General features: G+C 36.1%; 1 protein-coding gene across 1 annotated transcript in view; it reads right to left on the bottom strand.

Annotated features, from left to right (window-relative positions):
• e (nonribosomal peptide synthetase ebony) overlaps window positions 1-7,960 on the bottom strand; it is an 82,354-nt gene extending 74,394 nt beyond the window's left edge. Inside the window, exon 1 of the mRNA XM_074170831.1 lies at window positions 7,749-7,960. The gene's annotated coding sequence lies outside the window, so the exon portion shown is untranslated. The remainder of the gene's footprint in view (window positions 1-7,748) is intronic.
• Between the last annotated feature and the right edge of the window lie 14,542 nt (window positions 7,961-22,502).

Genomic DNA, 22,502 nt, shown 5'->3' with positions numbered 1-22,502 from the left:
AATAGAATATATAATTCATGCCTATGTTACTTTTCTATTTCCGACCATTTTACGTTTTATCCTTCAGATATTTGTTTTTGGATGGAACCGTTCATTATTTAATAATTTTATATACATATCTAAATGATTCAAATTGAATACAAGTTTCAGGTTATGGGAGTCAAAACCTTCAACATTGAGTTTATTCAAATAAAAGAAAATTTCTCCAACCGGAATTAAATCAATTACTGTTCATGTATCTATAAGCTGTAAAATAGTGAAAATATTTCAATAATGTTTTTCCGCCTTTTAACATTCACCAGACAATAATATATTAGCGGTAAGAAAGAGAAATATGAATTAGGTTACGATAATCTGTTGAGGAAGATTGATAAAAAAAATGTAAAAATAGATTTATTGAAATAACACAATATTGTAATTGATTAATAAATCAAATTCATAACTGACTTTTATCAACAGAAATATGCATTCAATATCCAATTAAAACTGACCTTTATTAATAACTGCAAGGCTTGTAACTGTAATTGTTAAAATTGAGTGAATATGAAGGTGAATCTTAGAATAATTGTTTTCTGGGAACGGATGGCTTGAAATGCCATGCTTTTATATTTTTGCACATACCTATTCGGCTAATTATAACAAATAATGATAATAATAATGAAGATGAAGACTTGGTGATCGAAACACGTGTCGAGGTTTGATATTGGAAAAAAACTCCAGTAATATTCATTATACTACATCAAAGGTTTCAAACAGTGCATGACATATACAAAAAATTCACAGACATAATTTTAAATAATTTCATAAAGAGTCTGAAATCTGTTCTTTTCTAAAGGCTATTTTTTTGAATTGAAGGGGTTATATTTTTAGGAGTGATTAATTTTTGGGAAAGAAAGCTATTTTTTTATCTTTACAGTTCCTGAAGTTAGGAGTTATTTGTATATTAGTAGAATGAGAACATCACAAGTCAATTAGATTTGATCAAATTTTTGGTATTCTGCCCCTCTCATTGTTATCTTTTACTCAACAATTATGAACTGGTTCAAAATCAAAACTTGTTATTTCAATACTCTTAGACGGGTGATTTTCTTGTTTTCGAAGTAGGTATTTTGCAAAAGGACCCGGTGTTTTAAGCCGTCCAGATCTATTGAAAACTATAAAAATTCTGGTTGGAACTGAAGTGAATTAATAATTTACTATTGATCCTTTGAAAAAAAGTTTGAAATTGGCGTCAGGTTTAATTTCTGTCTTCCATTTTCTGCATGTAATGAGTCGTTGTTGATATCGACATATATATTAAATTTATCGTGGAAGTTATATAATCACCAGTTTTTGCCACGGCTTCGCACGCGTAGCATTTCGTTTGTCACGTTACGGTTCATGACATACCACTTTGAACAGATAGTTACAATATTTTTCAATCAACCCAAAACTTCAGGTTTTCAACTTCAGAACTTTGAAAATAATGAATAGCTTCAAGAATCGAATTATGTTACCTATGAAGAAATTTGCAAAACTAACAAAACCGTACATGACGTTTGCCCTCACGCGTCTGCCCGCGTTCAGGTCGCGTTCTTGGCGATGGCACTTCATTGCTTAGATCGCCTCTCTACCCCCGCGCATCGCCACCATCATCTTACAGTAGACGCGACGCGTAATGGCTTACTGCGGTTCATCAAGTTAATCTTAAAAATTACTTAGGGTAAATACTTGAAACGATAAATGTATCAATTTGATTTATATTCTAAAATGTGCATTCTAAAAGAGTATCCAATTTAATGGTACTTTGCATAAAGTGGCTACCATATAAGAGGTAGATATTTGTTATCGCGGACTTTTATTGAGAACTTTTCACGATAAACAATCTTAAGGTACATTATCTTCGTGCAACTCCTACGATATAGGCAGCGCACGTCAAGACAGTTCACAGGGAGCAAGAATTTTTCCGACTTAATTATTACTTATCGTTATATTATGAACAAGATTACCCAAAACATTTATACATTATAGCCTATATATTATTCTGATGTATACGCTGTATTTACGTAAAGTTTTATCTGAATCCGTTCAATCGATTACGCGTGAAAGAGCCACAAATATACCTGTTCTGTTCTCTTTAAAATCTGTTTTTCCGTTAATCAGCTGTCGCCCCCATACGAACGACAACTCTCAGAAGTTGAGAAACTTGTGCGAGCTAAGGACTAACGAGGTCATCCTCATAAAATTTCACATTTATATTAGTATAGATAGATTATACTAGTATAGATAGATTATCATGGATAGTATCTTTCTATGGAGGGTGGGCTTTACTACGATTGGTAAAAGGAATATAAAATGAAACATTTCACAAAAATTGATGATTTATTTTCATTTGAATATACATTATGAATTTTTCAATGAAGCCCTGAGTTTCAGTTTCAGTTATTGATTGAATCATAATGAATCAGAATCAATAGTTTTCAAGAAACTGATATGGCATATAATGAATTTCATGAAATCTAGTTTGGAATTGTGATTTGTTGACAATCCATTGTTATCTGCAAGCAAAACGATGTATCAAAAAACGCTTATTTTTCAACCTACTTGGTAGTTTTTCGACCTCTAATCTCAAAAACACATATCATTAACTGAAATATAGTCAGTGTTTGTTCCCAAGTTGTAGCGAAATGTGAAAATTATTACATTTTTCGTCAGGTATGAACTATGATGTCGTTGTATTGAGTACAAACAACACTTCAGATAAAATTTTGATTTTTATTGTCACTGTATCTAAGTATTATCGAAAGTGTTCATTAAAGTTCATACTCTGGGTATTTAATTGTTCAAGTCATAATCAGGAATTTCAATTTAATGATATAGATAGATTTTGATATAATTTACGAACTAAGTACGAACTTAGAGTGGAACACAGCAAACATAGAACTAGTAACGAGACTTGGGGACAAGGGAGATTGCGGCCTCGTCCTCGAGTCATGTAAGTGCAAGTCTAAGTGATTGACCCGGACAACAGTATATCAAAACACAACAAGACCTAACATTCAATATACTCCACAAAATAATACACATTCCTAGAAACAGTGAACCTAGTGAAACACCATCACAAAGGATATTACCTGGTGTAAGCCAAGTACAGGCAAATTTAGGAGGAAAAATACCTGCACTTAGGCATTCTCCAAAAAACAAACTAGAAGATAAAACTTTCAATTTGAGTAGAACCATGAATATGATAGCACATCCTGCTATCGAAAGCACTCGCATATAATAATTAGAAGTCATTAAAGCTTCAAATTCTTTTTGTGAACAAATGTTAGTATTAAAACTGATTTTTATGAAAATTTATATAGGCTGTAACTAAATACGTGTAAAACATTCAAGGAGGTGATTCTTCATCGAAAAAAAAAGATCTTTCATATAAAGAAATTTCATTGGAGCATCCCTTGTTAAGATATAGCCCCTTAAAGGGGGTACATAAAATTTGTAAAACAATTTTTTTCACAAGCACTAAAAAAGTTAAAATATTGAAATTTACCTAACGTTTTGTACTACCAAAATGACACTTAGCCAGAAATTTATTTGTTGGTTCACCCCATGGTTGTAAGGGGTGGAAAATGCAACCCCAAAAATTTAGTTCCAATGTAATTTTTTTTCTTATTATTTATTTACCATTTAAAAATTTATTTCCGATAGCCTGTTTCATTCTGAACAAAAAACAAAATAAACCAGTACGCAGCAAAATATTATTTTACGAACAACTACAGAGATACATCGTCATAAATGCGAAAATACGAAACTAATCTATCTAGTAGGTCGCTATTAGCGATAGTGACAATTAAATTGATATGACGCTGTCAGTTTGTGAATTTTCGAAATTGAATTAATACTAATTGTGTGTTGTTGTTCTGTTCTTAATTTGTTACTTAAATAATTCAATTGTTATTAAAATGGCATACACAAATGAGGAAATGGCTGATATGCATTACGTTTACGGTCTGTCACAGGGGAATGGGTTAGAAGCTTCTAGAAGATATGCTGAAATGTATTCTCAACGGCAGCATCCTTCACATAGAATATTTGCTCGACTTCATCAACGATTACGAGAATATGGTTCATTCGACAAAAGAAGTGCGAACACCACAGCTTGATGAAGCAGTACTTAATTTGATTGAAGAACAACCTACTACCAGTACTAGAAATATTGTTTTCCAGCTAAATGTTGATCATATGACGGTATTTCGAATTTTAAAGGAACAACTCATATACCCTTACCATCTGCAACGAGTACAGGCACTGTTACCGCGAGACTTTCCGAACCGTCTTGAATTTTGCAATTGGATGCTGGAAACGATTAGAAGAAATTGTGAATTTCTGAAGACTTTAGAATTCACAGATGAATGTGGTTTTTCTCGGTACAAGATTATTAATGTTCATAATTACCACATATGGGCTGATGAAAACCCTCACCCTAACCATCAAGAACAGTTTTCTCTTAACGTGTGGCTCGGAGTTATTGGGGATGATTTAATTGAGCCTCATTTTCTACCTCTTCGATTGAATGGTGTGGCATACGTTCAATTTTTAAGAGAAGTGCATCCAGTACTGCTGGAGGAAGTTCCTTTGGGCGTCAGAAAGGATATGTTTTTCATACATGATGGGGCTCCCGCCCATTTTAGTAAAGTAGTACGTCAGCATTCAACTGAAAAATATGCAAATCAGTGAATAGGTCGAGGAGGACCACAGAACTGGCCCGCTCGATCCCCGGATTTCAATCCTCTCGATTTCTCTATTTGGGGCCATTTACAGCATTTGGTTTATCATACTCCTGTTCGCGATGTAGAGGACTTGAGAAACCGCATCATCGATGTTTGCAGGGTAATCAGAGAGACTCCAGAAATATTTGAGCGAATACGTGGCTCAATACGCCGACGTCTAGACGCATGCGTAATGTCTGAAGGTAGACATTTCTACATGTGTGTTTTGTTATTGATGAATTAGTTTTGTTTATTACCCTTTAATCGTTTAATGCAGGTACTAACTACAAAATAACAATAAATCCAGTTCACTTTTAATAACGATGTATCTCTGTAGTTGTTCGTAAAATAATTTTTTGCTGCGAACTGGTTTATTTTGCGCAAAAAAACCAAGAGACATTTTTTGTTTAGAATGAAACAGGCTATCGGGAATGAATTTTCAAATGATAAACAAATAATAAGACAAAAAGTTACATTGGAAATTAATTTTAGGGGTTGCGTTTTCCACCCCTTACAACCATGGGGTAAACCAAATAAATTACTGGCTAAGTATTTTTTTGGTAGTACAAAACGTTAGGGTAATTTCAATTGTGTAACTTTCTCAGTGCTTGTGAAAAAAATTGTTATACAAATTTTATGTATCCCCTTTAAGGGGCTGTATCTTATGTAATAAGGGATGATCCAATGAAGTTTCTTTATATGACAGATCTTATCTTTTTTTCGATGAGGAATCACCTCCTTAAATGTTTTACACTTATTCATTAACACCCTGTATATGTATTTGGTAGGTCTGAGAATTTTTCATACCCCTAAGTAATAGGGGTGCTCCACCCCAAATTTTTTTTTTGTCAAAATTCTTTGTTTTAATTTTTTTATGATGTGACATTGAAAAATACAAATAACGCTTAATTTTAATTTTATATCATCAACCCCTATGTAGGGAATAGCCATTTAGAAAGGCTTGTACACCGCTAGACGGGCATATCGATCACAACTCCGTCACGCTGGAACCCGCTTTGAAAAAAATCTATTTTTTTTAGCCTACTTCACCTACAAACGATACTAATAAATGTAGTAATGTTAATTTTTTTGTAGTCTTATTGGTTACTGAGAAAGCACTATTGATATTATTCCAACTACGAAGGACGAGTAATAATGTGCCAAAAAGTTCTGAAATAGGTTCTAAATGGATTGTAGTTTATTGTAGTAACAACAAAATATCACTATATTTTATATTCTTTTGAACTATAGCAACAAAATACTATAACACGACTACAAATCATAAAATGGAATCAAACTACAAACGATAAAGTTGATTGTAGCTGAAATTAGATGTTTGTAGTTACCATTAAACACATCACAAATGGATGAAATAAAATCGAGTATTTTCCAACTGAATTTGTGGTGAATCAAAAACAAAATTTTCACTACAAACGATGCTGATGAATGCAGTAGAGTTCATTTTCTTATAGTCTCATCAGTTAGTGAGAAAGCACTATTGATACTATTCAAACTACGACATACGACTAACAATGCGCAAGAAAGATGTGTTTAATTGTTATTTTATGATTTGAAGTCTTGCTATCGTAGCTTTTTTCTATACTTCAAAAGAATATAAAATTAATTAATATTGTGTTGTTACTACAATATACTATAATCAATCACCTATTTCAAAACTTTCTTGCGCATTGTTACTCGTATGTCGTAGTTGGAATAGTATCAATAGTGCTTTCTCAGTAACTGGTGAGACTACAAGAAAATGAACTCTACTATATTCATCAGCATCGTTTGTAGTTGAAATTTTGTTTTTGATTCGCTACAAATTCAGTTGGAAAATACTCGATTTCATTTCATTCACTTTTGATGTGTTTAATGGTAATTACAAATATCTAATTTCAGCTACAATCAACTTCATCGTTTGTAGTTTGAGGACAATTTTTATTTTATGATCTGTAGTCTTGTTATAGTAGCTTTTTGCTCTAGTTCAGAAGAATATAAAATATAGTGATATTTTTTTGTCACCACAATAAACTACAATCCATTTAGAACCTATTTCAGAACATTTTGGCACATTACTCGTTCTTCGTAGTTAGAATAATATCAATAGTTCTTTCTCAGTAACCGATAAGACTACAAGAAATGAACATTACTACATTTATCAGTATCGTTTGTAGGTAAAGTAGGCTAAAAAAAAGTAGATTTCTTTCAAAGCGGGTTCCAGCGTGACGGAGCTATCGAGCAGCTGTAAATGATCCTATTTTCCACTTCATTCATCCAGTGAAAGCGCTTGAAACATACTGGGACTATCAAAAATAACAAAGTGAAAATAGTTTTTCTTTTTTCTGAAATAAACAATACCTATCTACTTTTCAACATTTTGAACAATCGTATCCGAGAAAACAAGTTCTTGACTCATAAAAATGAAATATGAACTCAAAACATCCTGCTATTCAGGTGATCTATCCACTACGTTACATATTCAAATTAAAAATTTATTGAATATTTTGAAAATGAAAATAACTTCAAAATTTTTGTCGAATTGGAAATATTGTTTCAGGTATCATGACTGTAACTCACTCCAAATATTGATAACAAACTCATGAAATATATGTTGTTAGAAGGAGGGAAGTGCACCAAAGTGTTGATATTTCGAAGAAAAAACCCTATGTATATGTTTCTTAAAATTGTATTAGAATTCGAGAAAAGTGAGTGATAGGGTAATTTTTTCCCAGTTTTTACATTATCAATATTGTAATGAAAATTGAATTTCACAATAAAAATACTATCACTACTCCTGCGGATACTTTTATTGATGATATTGAAACAAAACAAATCAGAAAGGAGATTTGTTTCACTAGGATTTTTGTTTTTTTTAGTACCGCTTTAAAACTCAATATAACTTTTTCTTTAAAAAAATCCTAAAATTGAAAAAAAACACTTTGATGATATCGCTCCTTTTGTGATTGACCTATGAATTATAAGAAACGTGTCAATGCTCACCGCTACAGTTTTTCAAACACCTGATTTTTTTTCTCCGAACTGCTGCCCGAATCAACCGTTTTCCACTATGAAATCAAGTGCAGATTGTGATATTTACTAGTGTAGAAAAGCGAAAGAAGTACTTTATAAGCCTTGAATGACCGTAGGTTGCAGAATAGAAGCATTTTCAAAGAGGGTGGGGTGTATGCAATTTCGCGACCCCACAAATCCACCCAAGTAGTCCCCACTCAGGATAGGATTCCCCGCGTCCGGCAGAAATGACGGCGAAGGATTCTGTGGTTAACCGGCATGCTGGCCTGGCTAACTAGTTCAATGGATTCATTCAGTCAGTGAAATCTACTAAGCGACAATCAAGGCGCTCATAATTGCATTGCAAATGATGAAATCGCCTTGAATATTAGTTTTTATTCAGATTCATTGTTTTGAAACGATAAGCTGGAGCAGTAATGAGAAATGATTCTCTTTTAATAAAAAAAATTCTGACTCGTCAGAGCTTATGCCAAATTTATTAATGAATGGTACTACTGGATCTCACTTGGGATCGCCTCTAATGGAACCTATTCGAATTATAGTTTGATGATATACCTACAATTTCCACAATACATTTTATTTGAGACGCGTTTCGCTAAGCGGACTGATGTCCAATTAATGAATTGTATAAGTCAACACATACATATAAACGCAATATATACGAAGCAGAAATGCAATTTTTGGAGTAGGTATATCTTCTATATACAGTGTGTACGTATACGAGGTCTTTACGAAAAATAAAGTTATTGTTCAAATTTCGCGGGCTACGAACATTCAATCAGCGATTGTTTTAATTTTTTTATATGGGTACACTATTCTCGAACATATGTTAACAGTTGCAGCTGTTTAGCTTGTTTACTTTGTTGGTGGAAAGCATAAAAGTTAGAAGTGTTTCGCGTGTTTGGCAATTTTCTGCTATTAAAAAAATTGGTTCACATAATTTGCATCAGATTTTGTGTGAAAAATGGAATCAAGTGTTCAAAAACATTCGAAATGTTGACAGTGGCGTACGGTGATTGTACTCTGAGTCAGAAAAATGTTTATACAAGTCGTGATATAGTCGAAGTAACCTGTATTATGAATAGTTAAAGCTGTTGGCATCTCAAAGGTCAAGAAAATCAATACAGAGAAATAACGCCGCTGCCAACTAGTCCACGTGGACTGAAAAATTGGCGATTCGTATTGGATAATTTTTACTAATCCAGTTTTATGATTGGCTGAAGAGTCAAAAAATTAAATTTGAAGTCATGTTGCGGTGACGAACATGAACGAGGATGCTTAGAAGAGCCGTATTGTCAATGTTCAGTTCAGGAACTGATCGCGAGTTGAGTGTTGAAATTCGATATTGGTGCAGTTTTAATTACTTAAAATTTTTGTTTTCTGTTCAAAATGTGGCGTCCTTGGAAAAGTACTAATAGTAATAACGACTGTGAAAACAACGCTGACTTTTTCCTGTGTAGTGATTCCAATAGTGGTGGTGAAAAATGCGAAAAAGAGATACCAGTGAATGGGATTTGAATGCATTTGAATATTGAAATACAGAGAGTATGTTTTAATGTATATGAGAATCTACATCTCAAGTTTGGTTTTGGGTTAAACAAACTATTACAAGCAACATCAGATTTGACCGAAATTCCTTCCTCAACTGTACGTAAAATAGTCAAAAACAAACCTCATGAACGCAAGACGCGATGTGATACGGGATTACCAAAAACTTTAGATGTTCATCTAATAAAATCATTAAAAAAAAACAAGATACGACTGTTACAAAAGCAATGAGATTTCTACAATTGAAATCATAATGAAGAAATTGAATACTTCCGGTCATAATGTGAGCTGCTGTAACAACACTCCTCAGAATTGAATGAAGAAACTAGGATTTAGATTTAAAATAATAAACAAACGTCAAGCAGTTATGGAAAGCAGAAGAATAGTGGAATTGCGGCAAACAACGGCAAATTTTCTATTAGGACGAAACTCACCACACAGTTACGAGAGGGTGGACTGATGGTTCGAGAATGTGTACGCCTAACATGCCTGCAAACAAAGGATCGCAACTAATCATTGTGCATTGCGGAGGAAGTAAAGGATGGATAATTCTTTGAAAATATGCGGAAAAAAACTTGAGGACTGCAATGTTGACTATCATAAGAACATGGAAGCTAATATTTTTGAGGAAGAGTTTGAAAACACATTTGTTCCAAATTTGGATGTGAATAGTGTAATAGTTCTTGATAACGATTCCTATCATTCGCCACAGCTCATCAAAGTACCGAATATTAATTCTAGGAAAGATGAAATACAAAGTTTTTCAATAGATAACAATTTGTATTTTGAAGATAACTATACAAAAAACCAACTACTTGAAGTTTTACAGACGAAAACATTTGAAATAGTGTATGCCCTTGAAAGTATTGCTGAAAAGTATGGACACACCATACTGAGACTTCCTCCCTATTTTTGTATTTTCAATCACATCGAGTTGATTTTGAGAAAATTGTAACAAAGCATCAGGCGTAAAAATAATTTTCCAAAATTTGATAAGATGGAATTAGAGCTAGTTAAAGAAGAAGTATCTAATATTACCGAAAAAAAATGGCAGAATAGGATTAAAAAAAGTAATTTTATTTGAAAAAGACTATATGGAGGTTGGACACTTCCATACTTCCATATTGATGGTGGAAATAAATTCTTGATTGATTTAATTGACGACAGTGATAGTGAAACAGTGAATATGGAAGAGGAATTATCAGAAGCTTCCGAAGAAAGTTATTGAAGTGTTTATATAGTATATATATATATAGTAATTGTGATTCCTATATAATCAGAAATGATTATTGAATAACAAAATTAGTTAGCTCCCTAACTGTATTATTGAAGGGGCCGATGACAATCTGGAGAAAGTGAAGAAAATTGTTATGGAGAATCATTATTACTGAAGTTGCTGAGGATGTCGGCATATCGATTGGCTCATGTCATGCAAGTTTTTCGGAAATTTTGGGTATGAAGTGTGTGGCAGCGAAGTTTGTTTCAAAATTGCTGAATTTGGACCAAAAAACCGATACATGAGCATCGCTCAGGAATTGTTGAAGGATCATTACTGATGACGAATCATGGGTATATGGTTATGATATCGAAACCAAAGTCCAATCGTCCCAATGCAAGAGCCCAGGAGAGTTAAGGCCAAAAAGCACGCCAAGTTCGATCAAATGTCAAGGTTTTGCTCACTGTTTCCTTCAATTACCATGCATCAAGTGTTCCTGCCATATGAGTTCTGACCACTTGAAGTTATGCGCCGCTTGCGAGAAGCAACACGAAGGAAAAGTATTGTGGGAAAACAATTCATGGCTTTTGCATCATGATAATAAACACGCCCACTTGTCATTGCATGTTAGTAATTTTTTGGTAAAAAACAATACCGTTACCATGCCTCAGCTACCGAATTCACCAGATTTGCTCACCTGCGACTTTTTTCTGTTCCCAAGATTCAAGAGATTTATGAAAGGACGGCGTTTCGCGACGATTGAGGAGATGAAAACCGAATCGCTTAGAGAGCTCAAAGACATACCTACCAGAAAGTGCAGAACTGCTTTAAGGATTGGAAAAAACGCTGGTACAAGTGTATTATATCTGAGGGGATATAATTTTGAAGGGGTCAAATAGAAATTGATGAATAAATGAATAATCACCTAATTTTTTTAAAAGACCTTGTATACTCCCTCCCCTCTTAACTTCCGAATGGGGCAAGATATCAGAGTCGGAGACAAAATGTGTATGAAAACGAATAATTTTCAGTACTTTCTGATAATAAAAGTCAACAGTGTGACATCACTTGTTGGCGAGAGAGCGCTATAAACTTTTTTCAATTCCTCATATAATAATAAAAATGGGCTTTATTCATTGACATACATTGTTTATAAATACTATACTTTTTTGAATTTCGGAAATCGGTTGTGGAACTATTGATTTTTTGAATTTAGGACTTGAAACTTCATAAGTCCACCTCTCTAAGTCGAATTTTTTAATGAATGTTCATTAGGATAGGGAATGAATTGGAAACATCTTTTCATTACATAATTAATCGTATAAATAAAAAAATCATTCGAAAAAATGTTCAAAATGTCCTTTTTGAATCTCCTCACAGTAAATTATTCTATTTTCGAACTCATTTGTAACATTTTGGAAAGTATGTAATAACATAAACTTCAGATTTGATATAACCTCAAATAAAAAATGAAAATAAGTCAAATCCGATAAACAAGCGTGGCGTTACAACGGACTGGGTATAACTGGTTTAATCAATCAGTTACAGGCCTAAACAAATTTGGGGTACAGCATCTTGTTAAAAAACAAATGGATGTTTCTGAATTTACCTTGATTGTATGCCACAATTTCTTGAATCCGTTAGTAAATTTCCAGCCAGCCAGATTTTTCTCTAGATATTTGAGATCGACAATATAATTTTCCAAAATTTCTGCCCAGACATTGATTTTCTCAAGAGTTTGAGTTTGGCGTTCTCAAAAATAATGTGGGCTTATGTCTGACCGATATTGTGCATTTTCGTTCACATGCTTTATACGTTGTGTACTTTCTAATACAGTGATATTTTTCAAACAACTACCGCCATCTCTAGGTCATACCGGGTATTTCTGGGACCACCCTGGTATAAGGGTGGAACACATGTCTTCTGAGGTATTTCTTGACGGTGGTTATTGAAACATATCATTCTCATGTTGTCGTGGACTGAAGGGAGTCATTCACTACAGAAGCATCGATTTCTATTTGTTTCTCGTCCGATATAGATTTTCCTCCAGCTCGTCTAGCTCTAATTACATCTCCAGTTGTTTGTAATTTTTCAACCAATTTCATAAGATATTTTCGGCAGATCGGATTATCAGGAAATCTTGCATTGAAGACCCATTCTGCTTCATGAAAATTACTGCTGGCCTTGGCGGAAATAAGAATTGCTTCTGTTTTGGGTCATGAACAGTGTATATCATGCTGGAATACACCAACTGATTAGTAACAATCTTCACTTCTCTATATTGACAGCAACATGGAATCTTCGAAACGAACATTTCTGCTATACATCAGAACTGCATCACCTTTCTCGATGCCTTGCCTTTTTCACCAATCAAGTTGGCGTTATCAGGAGATGAATTATACTGAATAGTTCATCTTCTTTGAAAAGCTTCATTGAATAACTTTATATTATTATTATAATCTCAAAAATTGCCGACACGCGTGATGGAAGAAATTTGCATTTGCGCTGATTTCGTCTAACGTAGTGAATAACTTTGAAGAAAGATGAAATATCGAGATTTTCTCATCAAATTCCGCAGACTTGATCCATACCATTCTGTTAAGATGGTTGTTCTGAATACTGAAGTCCTCTTGAATCTCAAGATTATGTCGGCTCGCCGCAAGAGTTGAAATCTTGGACGGACAAATGCAGACGGCTGTCATTTTCGGCTCATTGAATTTGCTTAGGGCACATGTTGGACCCAATATAATGACGATGCGCACCCGAATGTGTTGGAATTTTGATAATATTGATAATGAATAAGCAGAGGTGGGCACTAATACCTGAGGTCTTTGGTGGATTGCGTCACCTCTCAGTCGAGCAACTGGTGAAAAACCGGACCGCAGCCCAGGCGAACCTGGAAGGGAAAACACTATTCTCCCTCCGGTGCCGACCGTGGGTTTACAGGGCTGACCACCCAGTAGACCCAAAACTTGGTTCCTGGTAATCGACAAAGTGGTCCCCACAATCGAACCGCTCGAAGGGGCAGAGGCAAAGTGATGTGGCCTATTACGATGATCCACTTACCAATGATAACCCTGGCAATGACAACGGATGCTTTGAGTGGACGCATGAGCTGAGCCTTATGCATTGCTACGTGAATGCGAGAATGCATGCTCTGTGGTGTTAAACACATCCGGAGCATACCACCTTTTCCACCCAAAGAGGATTAGGTATTCTATCTTCCAATTGCTTTCCAAATCGTAAGGACGAAATCCCGGCCTTGCGATTCAGAAGTTTGAATGGTGGGCACACAAGATCACGTTGGTCACACTGAGATCACGTTGGCGAGACAACACGCGTCTCGTATACAATGTGTGATGGATTACGGGGCGGATAACAGACCTTTCATCCCGCAGTGCGGCGAATAGCCGCCAAGCTACGACGTATTCATCACACTTTGGGTCAAGGCATACTGCTGATCACCAAACAGCACTGTTTTGAAGAATACGATAGTGACTGCTGAGAAGTTACTAGTGGGGTGAGCTAGAAGTATCGCAGAAAACTTCGGGTTCCGCGAGAAACCTTCTCGCTTATTCCAAAAGCATCCATGTGTAGGCTCCAAATTAGTACTTGGCAGCTTTACTTTAAATAATATTGTAGTGTATATACCCCCTTGTTGCTCCAATTTCCACTATGAAACATTATTTGATTTTCTGGAGAGTTCTGATTGTGTTACTAACAAGAATTTTCTATTAATTGGTGTCTTCAATATCCCTAAATATGATATAGACTTTAATGATACCAAATTTTAGTACATCCTCAACTTCATGCAAGCAACTGAATATCATCAGTACAACTTGATAACGAATATTAATAATCGCAAACTGGATCTAGTTATAACCAACTGTGACGATTGTATCATTTTGAAATGTGATCAACCTTTTGTTAACATAGATTATTATATCAAAAATTACACAGCATCTTCTTTCAAACAGTAAAAACGCGTAAATTTCCCCCATGGTTCGACGCCGATGTTATCAGCCATATAAAAAAAAGGAATTAGCAAATAAAAACTATAAGAAATATGAAACAGCATTTTATCAAAATCAATTCTCGGATCTGATAAAAACTGTCAAAACTAAAATAAAAACAGCATATAGTCAGTTTACAAACTTAGCTGAAAATAATATTTTATCTGACAGCTCGACTTTCTGGTCTTTCATACAGAGTAAAAAAAGTCAATCGCGTATACCGGGTATAATGAAACTTGGTGATGAGGTATTTGATAAGCCTGGGGATATTGTCAATGGATTCGCCAAGTACTTCAGAAGTGTATACTTGGTTTCGGACGAGAATATGCTCCTTGAAAATTCTCATGATTCTGAATTAGATACATCCCTGCCTTCTCTAAAATCGATATTGTTACTGCTTCAAACAAATTAAGAAATAAACTCACCGCAAGCGTTGACAATGTTCCTAGTCTTGCGATAAAGGACTGTATCGACGTTCTCTTAATACCTCTAATAGGCATATTTAACTTAATTTTATCAACTTGTGCCTTCCCTGACCAGTGGAAAACGGCTCGAATTTGTTCGATATTAAAAAAAGACGTCTCTAGCGGTATCACAAACTACAGGGCAATTTCAATTTTATGTAACTTTTCTGAACTCTTCGAGATATGTGTGCAAAATGTTATGTACTCCCATATTCAAAAAGTTATTTCTCCTACTCAGCATTGTTTCGTACAACAAAGATCATGTATGACAAATCTTGCATGTTTTTATCAATATCTCTGTACGTACCTGTACACGCAAAACAAGTCGATGTTGTTTATTTAGACTTTAGACTTTCAAAAAGCCTTCGATCAAATAGACCATTATGTTCTTCCCAGCAAATTGACAAAATTGGGACTCTCTAATCAACTGCTTACTCTAATTGAATCATACATAGTTAACAGAAAACAATTCGTAGAATACGAAATTTCTAAATCGGCTCAGTACGTAGTTACATCTGGGGTACTACAAGGTTCTAATCTTAAACCTCTTTTATTTTTTATTTTTATTATTGATTTGGCAACTTCTTTGAATATTCCTAGCCTACTATTTGCAGACGACCTATAATAATAATATAATAATATATTTATTGAACAAATGACAGAGTTAATTATATAATACATAATAATTTATGCAGGTAATTAAATGGTTTTGATGATATTTTTTTTACATAATTTACATAGTATTACATCAAGAAACGAAATATGAATGAATAAATATGAGTGATAATCCACAAAAACATATGCTTGTCCTGGAACAATAAAAGAAAATAATAATAGTGAATAACAAAGGATGTTGACGAAAGATCAATTAACTTATACATATACACACATACACATAATATATAGATGAAGCTATTTGAGATTTATAGTATCGATACTTTTTCATTGATAATAGGGTTAAACCCGAAACTGGTCGTATAAATAAAATCTACCAGTGGTATTTAGACAAAAGTGTTTTTATTCACTTCATTTAAGTGATCATGAATTACCATGAAGTAAACAAGTCATCAATCACACATATTATTTCAGAAATTATTCTGAAACTATACTATAAAATCTACATTACTGACTGCCAACGTGTATAACATGAATAAGATGTAGGTAATCAAACTTTGGTGTAATAGTAATCGTCTACAACTGAACGTATCCAAATGTAAAATAATATCATTTACAACAAAAAAGCAAACTTCAATGTACTTCAATGTGTAATATGGCTGCTGATGCAAATAAGATGCTTGAATTCATTTACAGAAATGGCAAAAACTTCAAAAGTATTGCCACCTTTGAATTGCTATATTTTGCGCATGCCAGATCAAAGTTAGAGTATGGCTCTATGCTATGGAATCCAGTTTACGACTACCAAAAAACATCAATTGATAGCTTACGAAGGAAGTTCCTAAAATACTTATGTCTAAAAGTTGATGGACCCCCCACGGGAGGCATCGATCATAACATTTTGTTGACACGATTTGATATGACATATTAAGAAAATAGGAGAGTTATCCTTGGTATAAAATTTCTGCATAAATTACTAAACTGATAGTTCAGTTCTTTTACCCGAGATTAATTTCTTACTACCAAGAAGTGAAGGTCGACACAATTTGAAATTCTATTGCGAAGCATAACGCACAGCTGTAACGCTACGATCATCATTGAATTTTATGTGCAGTAGCTTCAATAAAATCTGTGAACATTGCGATATTCATTTTGACTCTCAGAACGCCTTGGTGTCATGTATCCACAATCACTTTCAATAATACTGTGAATAACATTCGTGTCAGTACTGCTATATCGCATGATTTGTAACTTTTTGTGTTATATACTCAATTTTTCATTCCTCTTTTGAAATTCTACGAATACGAATATTTTATATATACTTTGTTTTAACATTTACTTTTATACATTTCCATATACCATTATTTTTAATATATATTCCATATATACTCTGTAATAATAGAATTTCCTGTAACTGAGTACTCCTGTTGGAAATAAATCGTTTTTAATATGTGTTGTGGATAATCCGCCGACCGCTGATCAGGTGGAATCCTGCTGGAAGGATATCTGTGAACACCCGGAGCCAGTAAACTTAGACACTCCAGCCCTAGCGCAGTTCGAAGCTTTCAGCAGAGACCTTCGACAGCTTGAGCTCAATGAGCTGCGCAACCCGATAACCCTGAGTGATGTTCGAAGAGCCCTTGTGGGTTCCAAAAACTTTGCTACTCCAGGCCCAGATGGGCTGGTTTGTGGAAAAAACTACAAAGCACCCACAGCCATCTGGCCAGAGTTTTCAACTAATGGTTGGACAGAGAGCAGCCGATTCCGGATTGGTTCGTCGAGGGGCGGATCATTCTTATTCCCAAAAGCGAAAATTTGTCGATTCCTAAGAAATATAATAATAATAATAATAATAATAAATGTTTTTATTGCTACACAAAAAGCAGTTACAAAGAACAAGGTTGATTGATGTTATGTAGCAAATGGCATCGTTCGCTCTTCTATCTTCTGAGAAAGATAGAATAGCGCTCTTCCACGCAACCACGTAGACCGATAACATTCCTAAATTTCGTGTTATAAGTTGTTCACGAGCATATTATCCATTCCAATTCTTTCCGTAGTTGGCAGAGTGTTCGAACGGATATATGAGCAGAGAGGGTCGAAGAGAGGAGTCGCTGGAGTCGAATAGAGGAGTTGCTGGATGTAAAGAAAACTTGCTCATCGATAGATGTGTACGGCCGTTCTCGATACAGTATAAGCGTAACCTCTCTATGGCCTGGAGCGATTACCGCAAGGCATTTGATACAACATCGCATCAGCTCATCTTGCATCTGCTCAGATGCCTTGCGGAACCCGACAAAATAGTGAGATGCCTCGAACAACTGATACCACTTTGGCGAACTCGATTCACCATAACATCTGGTCAGGTTAGAGTCCAAACATGGTGGGGCACTTTCAGAAAGGGTGTATTTCAGGGCAGTATCCTCAGTCTCCTTCTCTTCTGCATTTCACTATTGCTATTATTCGTTGCGCTCAGAAATACTCGAGGTTATAACTGTGGCACCCCTAGAAACCGGAGGCACAAGGTCACCCATTTGTTTTATATGAATGATCTTAAACTTTATGCCTCTGGAGAAAAGGATCTTCATCAGTCTTTGATGGTAGTGGAAGAGTTCACGCATGGTAATGGTATGAAATTCGGGATAGACAAATATGCAGTGGTCTATCTCAATAAAAATTGATACGAAGACTACGGAGAGATGCCAACTCGTAGATGAAAGCATCTTACACCGTCTGAATGCCGGAGAGACGTATACTCACCTGGGGATGAATCAACGCCACTCACAAGAGGTAACAATAGTGAAGAACTTTCGCTGCGGCAAGTACTGGTATCAGTACAAACTTCGACAGATCTGGTCATCAGAACTGTCTAGGAAGAACAAAGTTGCTGCAACAAATATGCTCATCGTTATGCAACAAATATGCTAGCCGCACTGAGGCAGAAATGTTAGCCGGACAAATGAAGAAGGCTGTCATTTTTGGTTCATTAAGCTTGCTCAGGGCTCATGATTCTTGGACATAATGATCACTTACCCCTCGGTGTAGGGAGTGGTCGTTGGTTGATAATGCTGGCGCGCCCGCCTGAATGTATCGGGACTTCGTGGAATAGGGCCTGACCAGCGCAAATTTGATTTTTTTTATAATATCTATATGATGCTCACTTGCCGCACTAGTGAGAAATATTGATCGGAAAAATGCAGAAAACTATTATTATTGGCTCATTGCATCTCCTTAGAGCACATGACTTTCGGACCCAATGATCATTCACCTCACGATGTGGGAAGTAATCATTGGTTGTTTCCAAACAAACTGACTCAAATCATATATTCAGATGGCCTGTGTTCAAGTCCTTCATCTGTGAATTCACATGGCATTTCTCAAGGTTCAATTCTTGATCCATTTCCATTCTCTTTACATATTTCTGATTTTCATCAAATCATCCACAGTTATGGTGATGCTGATGAAATTCAGATCACTCATTTTCTCCTGAGAATCTGCAAGACGTCGAAGAGATTAATCATGGCCTCCGAATACTCCAAATCACAACTCTGTATCTGTATCTGTAGAGTAGGGAGGGTGAGTGTAAGCCCACGCACTTAGGCCACATGTGACCCATTGTACATCCTCCCGAGGAGTTGTCCTCCTAGGTCATCGTCCATCCTGTCCTTTCCAGGAAGGTGGACAGGTCTCTGGGAGACATCTCCTCTTATTGACGATAACTCCGGGCACTCGCACAGGACATGCATGACAGTCTCATCTTCCTGTTCACACATCCTGCATAGAGGTGTGTCCACCAGCCCCATATTATGTAGGTGTTTCCTTAGCTGACAGTGGTCAGTCAGAAATCCTACTGTAAGGCGTAGATTTTTCCTGGTCATCGCCAGATATTTCTTCGGCGCCAGCTTCCCAGGGTCTCCCAAGGTGATCCTGGCAAGATTACATCCTTTCATTTCATCCCATCTCTTTAGGGATTGAGCATGGGTGTAACATTTGACTAGTTCCGCAATTGTCGAAGTCATCAGGCCGTGGGTGCCACTGGGTCCTAAAATTCTTAGTCCAGCCGCTTCCTTGGCTAAAGAGTCGGCAATGCGATTACCTTTACTCCTGTCGTGCTCTTTAACCCACCTCAGGATGATGTTATTATCTAGCAAGGCTTTGGCTAAATCTTGGTGGCACTCTAGTGCTATCAGTGCAGATTGTTATGTTTTTGCCAGAAATTCTTTTCTTGGTTATTTCTTTTCTGGCGATTGAGATACCAGCCAGTTCTGTTTGGACCACGCTGGTATTTCTTCCCATTCCTCACTTAATCCTTAGGCTTAGTGATCTGGAGTACACTCCACATCCTGAGCTTTCTTTGGTTTTTGAGCCGTCTGTATAAATTCGTATTGCATTTGTAGCATCTGACTCTGTGTTCTGCTCAATTTGTATTTTGTAGGGTTTATTAAACACAAACCTGGGTTCAATTGCATCACTTGTTGCCTGCAGCAGAGGTTGCGCAGTAAGCGCTTCCCGCCATAGGCCCAGCCTCAATTGACCCATTCCTACTTCGAGGTTTACACCAGCCGTGCGCAATCGTACCATGGCCACTAACGCAACCTCCTTAACGTACAGATCCAGAGGGGTCAGACCCGTGATTAATTCTATTGCCGCGGTTGGTGTTGTTCTCATGGCTCCTGTGATGTTTAAACAAGCCAGTCGCTGTATTTGATATAATTTTTGGATGGCCGTTGCTTGTAGAACTTTCGTTCCCCATGCAATGGCTCCATACGTTAACATAGGTCTTATTATTGCAGTGTAGATCCAGGCGACCACACGGGGTGAAAGACCCCATGCGCGTCCCACTGTCCTTCGACATTGCTCATAAGCCACGTATGCTCTTTTTGCTCTACTCTGTAGATGAGAGTTCCATATTAGCTTCTTGTCGAGGATAGTACCAAGGTATTCCACCTCTTCAGAGAAGTTTAGTTTGCTTTTGAAGATTTCGGGAGGTTTTAAGCCCGTTAAACTTCTTTTCCTGGTGAAAAGGACCATCTCAGTCTTCTTGGGATTGATCGACAGTGAGTGTTCCTTACACCATGTTTCTATTAACTTGAGCCCATCCTGCGCTCTATCGCACAGTGTGTTTACAAATTTGCCGGTCTGCAAGATAACTATGTCATCTGCGTATGCAATTGTGTAGAATCCATTTTTGTTAAGGTGATTAATTAGGGTATCCAGAACTATGTTCCAGAGAAGGGGTGACCAAATCACAACTATTTATTTTCAATTCAAACTTTAAAAAATCGCAGAGAGTCAAAATCTGGGATTATGACATATCAGCTCGAACGTGTTTTTTAATATTACTCTCCTCACAGAGAAATATTTTTAGACCAACAATACATAGATAACAACTACGGAAACTCTCACCATGTATACAGTGATCGGAAAGGCACACGTTCAGACTGTGCCTTTTGACTCAGAACTGGGAGATTTTAATTCATCCTCTTCACCACATTCGTCAATTACTCTTTGTACTGAGAAATAGGTACTTAGGATGTTATTCACAAGCACGCCCGTTGAAACTTGACGCCGACATCTGAATCTGCCTACTTCCCAGGTCTCATTACTGGTATACGCTAGGGTCTCATCGCTTGAAAGTAGGCAGATTGAAACCCTTCCGGAGACCAGTGATGAGACCTGTGTAGTAGACAAATTGAGACTCCGGCATCCAGTCACAAAACCCATATAGCGGGTCACTACCTGAGACCTCAGTGTAGCCACACCCTATTGGAAATGGCTCCCAAGTGGGAGCCAAAACGCCGAACAACTGAAAACACCAGATGCGGATCAACCCGGACTTCAGATTATCAGATTGCTGACCGCGGAAACCTTTCCTTGGGTTGGAGATTTTACTGAAGTCACCACGGAGGCGGTTTTAGCTACCTGCGTGACTTCCCGAGCCATTATAATATGATACAAATGATAGTTTAGTGAGTGGATTTGATATACATCGAAAAAGGGTGGACTCATGGACACAGCACTCCATATACTGAATCCGAATGTCACTTTCGTGGTGACTTTTGTAAAATCTCCAACCCGAGGTGACCTAGCAAAACCACAAAGTGCGGTTGGCTGCTGTTGATGACTCCGAGCATTTGTTTTTGCAACCAAGCGTTGCCTAACCTTGCAGTTGGCCATGTCGTAGAAACACGTGTCTGCGGTTTGGTTATTTTTTGAGTGCTTCGTCCATGAATTTTCCTTTCAGTGCATTGTTAGAGAGTTCGTAAGATTGAGGAGGAGGGAACTTAATTATGCAGTGAATGATATCCGAAGAAGAGCACATTTGTATTATCTTGAACAAGGCCAGTATTTTGAGCATTTGCTGTGATTTACTTTTGACTTTAAATTTTAGTTAATTATTGTTATTTGTTCAAAGTTCTATTTTCATTGAAAAGGTCACAATGTCTAATTTACCTCATACACACCTCATTTTCTAATTTTGATTGTTGATTATGTCTCCGTATTTTTTACTCGGCTTTTCAAATGAACCAAACTCGGTGAGATTTTGATCCAATAGTTTGAACATAGTTCGATGTGGTTGTCGTCTTTCGGGATACAAGTTCAAATACATTTCCGATGTCTTAACACTTTATATCGTATTTGTAATAAATTTGTATCATATCTCTTTTTTTTCATTCGTGAAAGTCATTTTCGCCAAAAATTCAATGACTTGTACAATAACTGAATGTCATTGAGTGTAACAAATTGAAAGTCAAATTTAGAAACATCAAAGTCAAAGCCTATTATGATAAGAATCAGTTTTTTTCAATATCTCCAATTTTTCGAGAAAGAATGATAATTTATGATACATCATTGAAAAGCTAAAATT

Source organism: Leptinotarsa decemlineata, unplaced genomic scaffold (assembly GCF_025532065.1).
Source record: "Leptinotarsa decemlineata unplaced genomic scaffold, Ldec_3_MD MMD2_tig00000008_RagTag_RagTag, whole genome shotgun sequence".
Taxonomy (NCBI): Eukaryota; Metazoa; Arthropoda; class Insecta; order Coleoptera; family Chrysomelidae; genus Leptinotarsa; species Leptinotarsa decemlineata.
The sequence above is the reverse complement of the archived record's forward strand: the minus strand, read 5'-3'. Positions and strand labels throughout refer to the sequence as shown.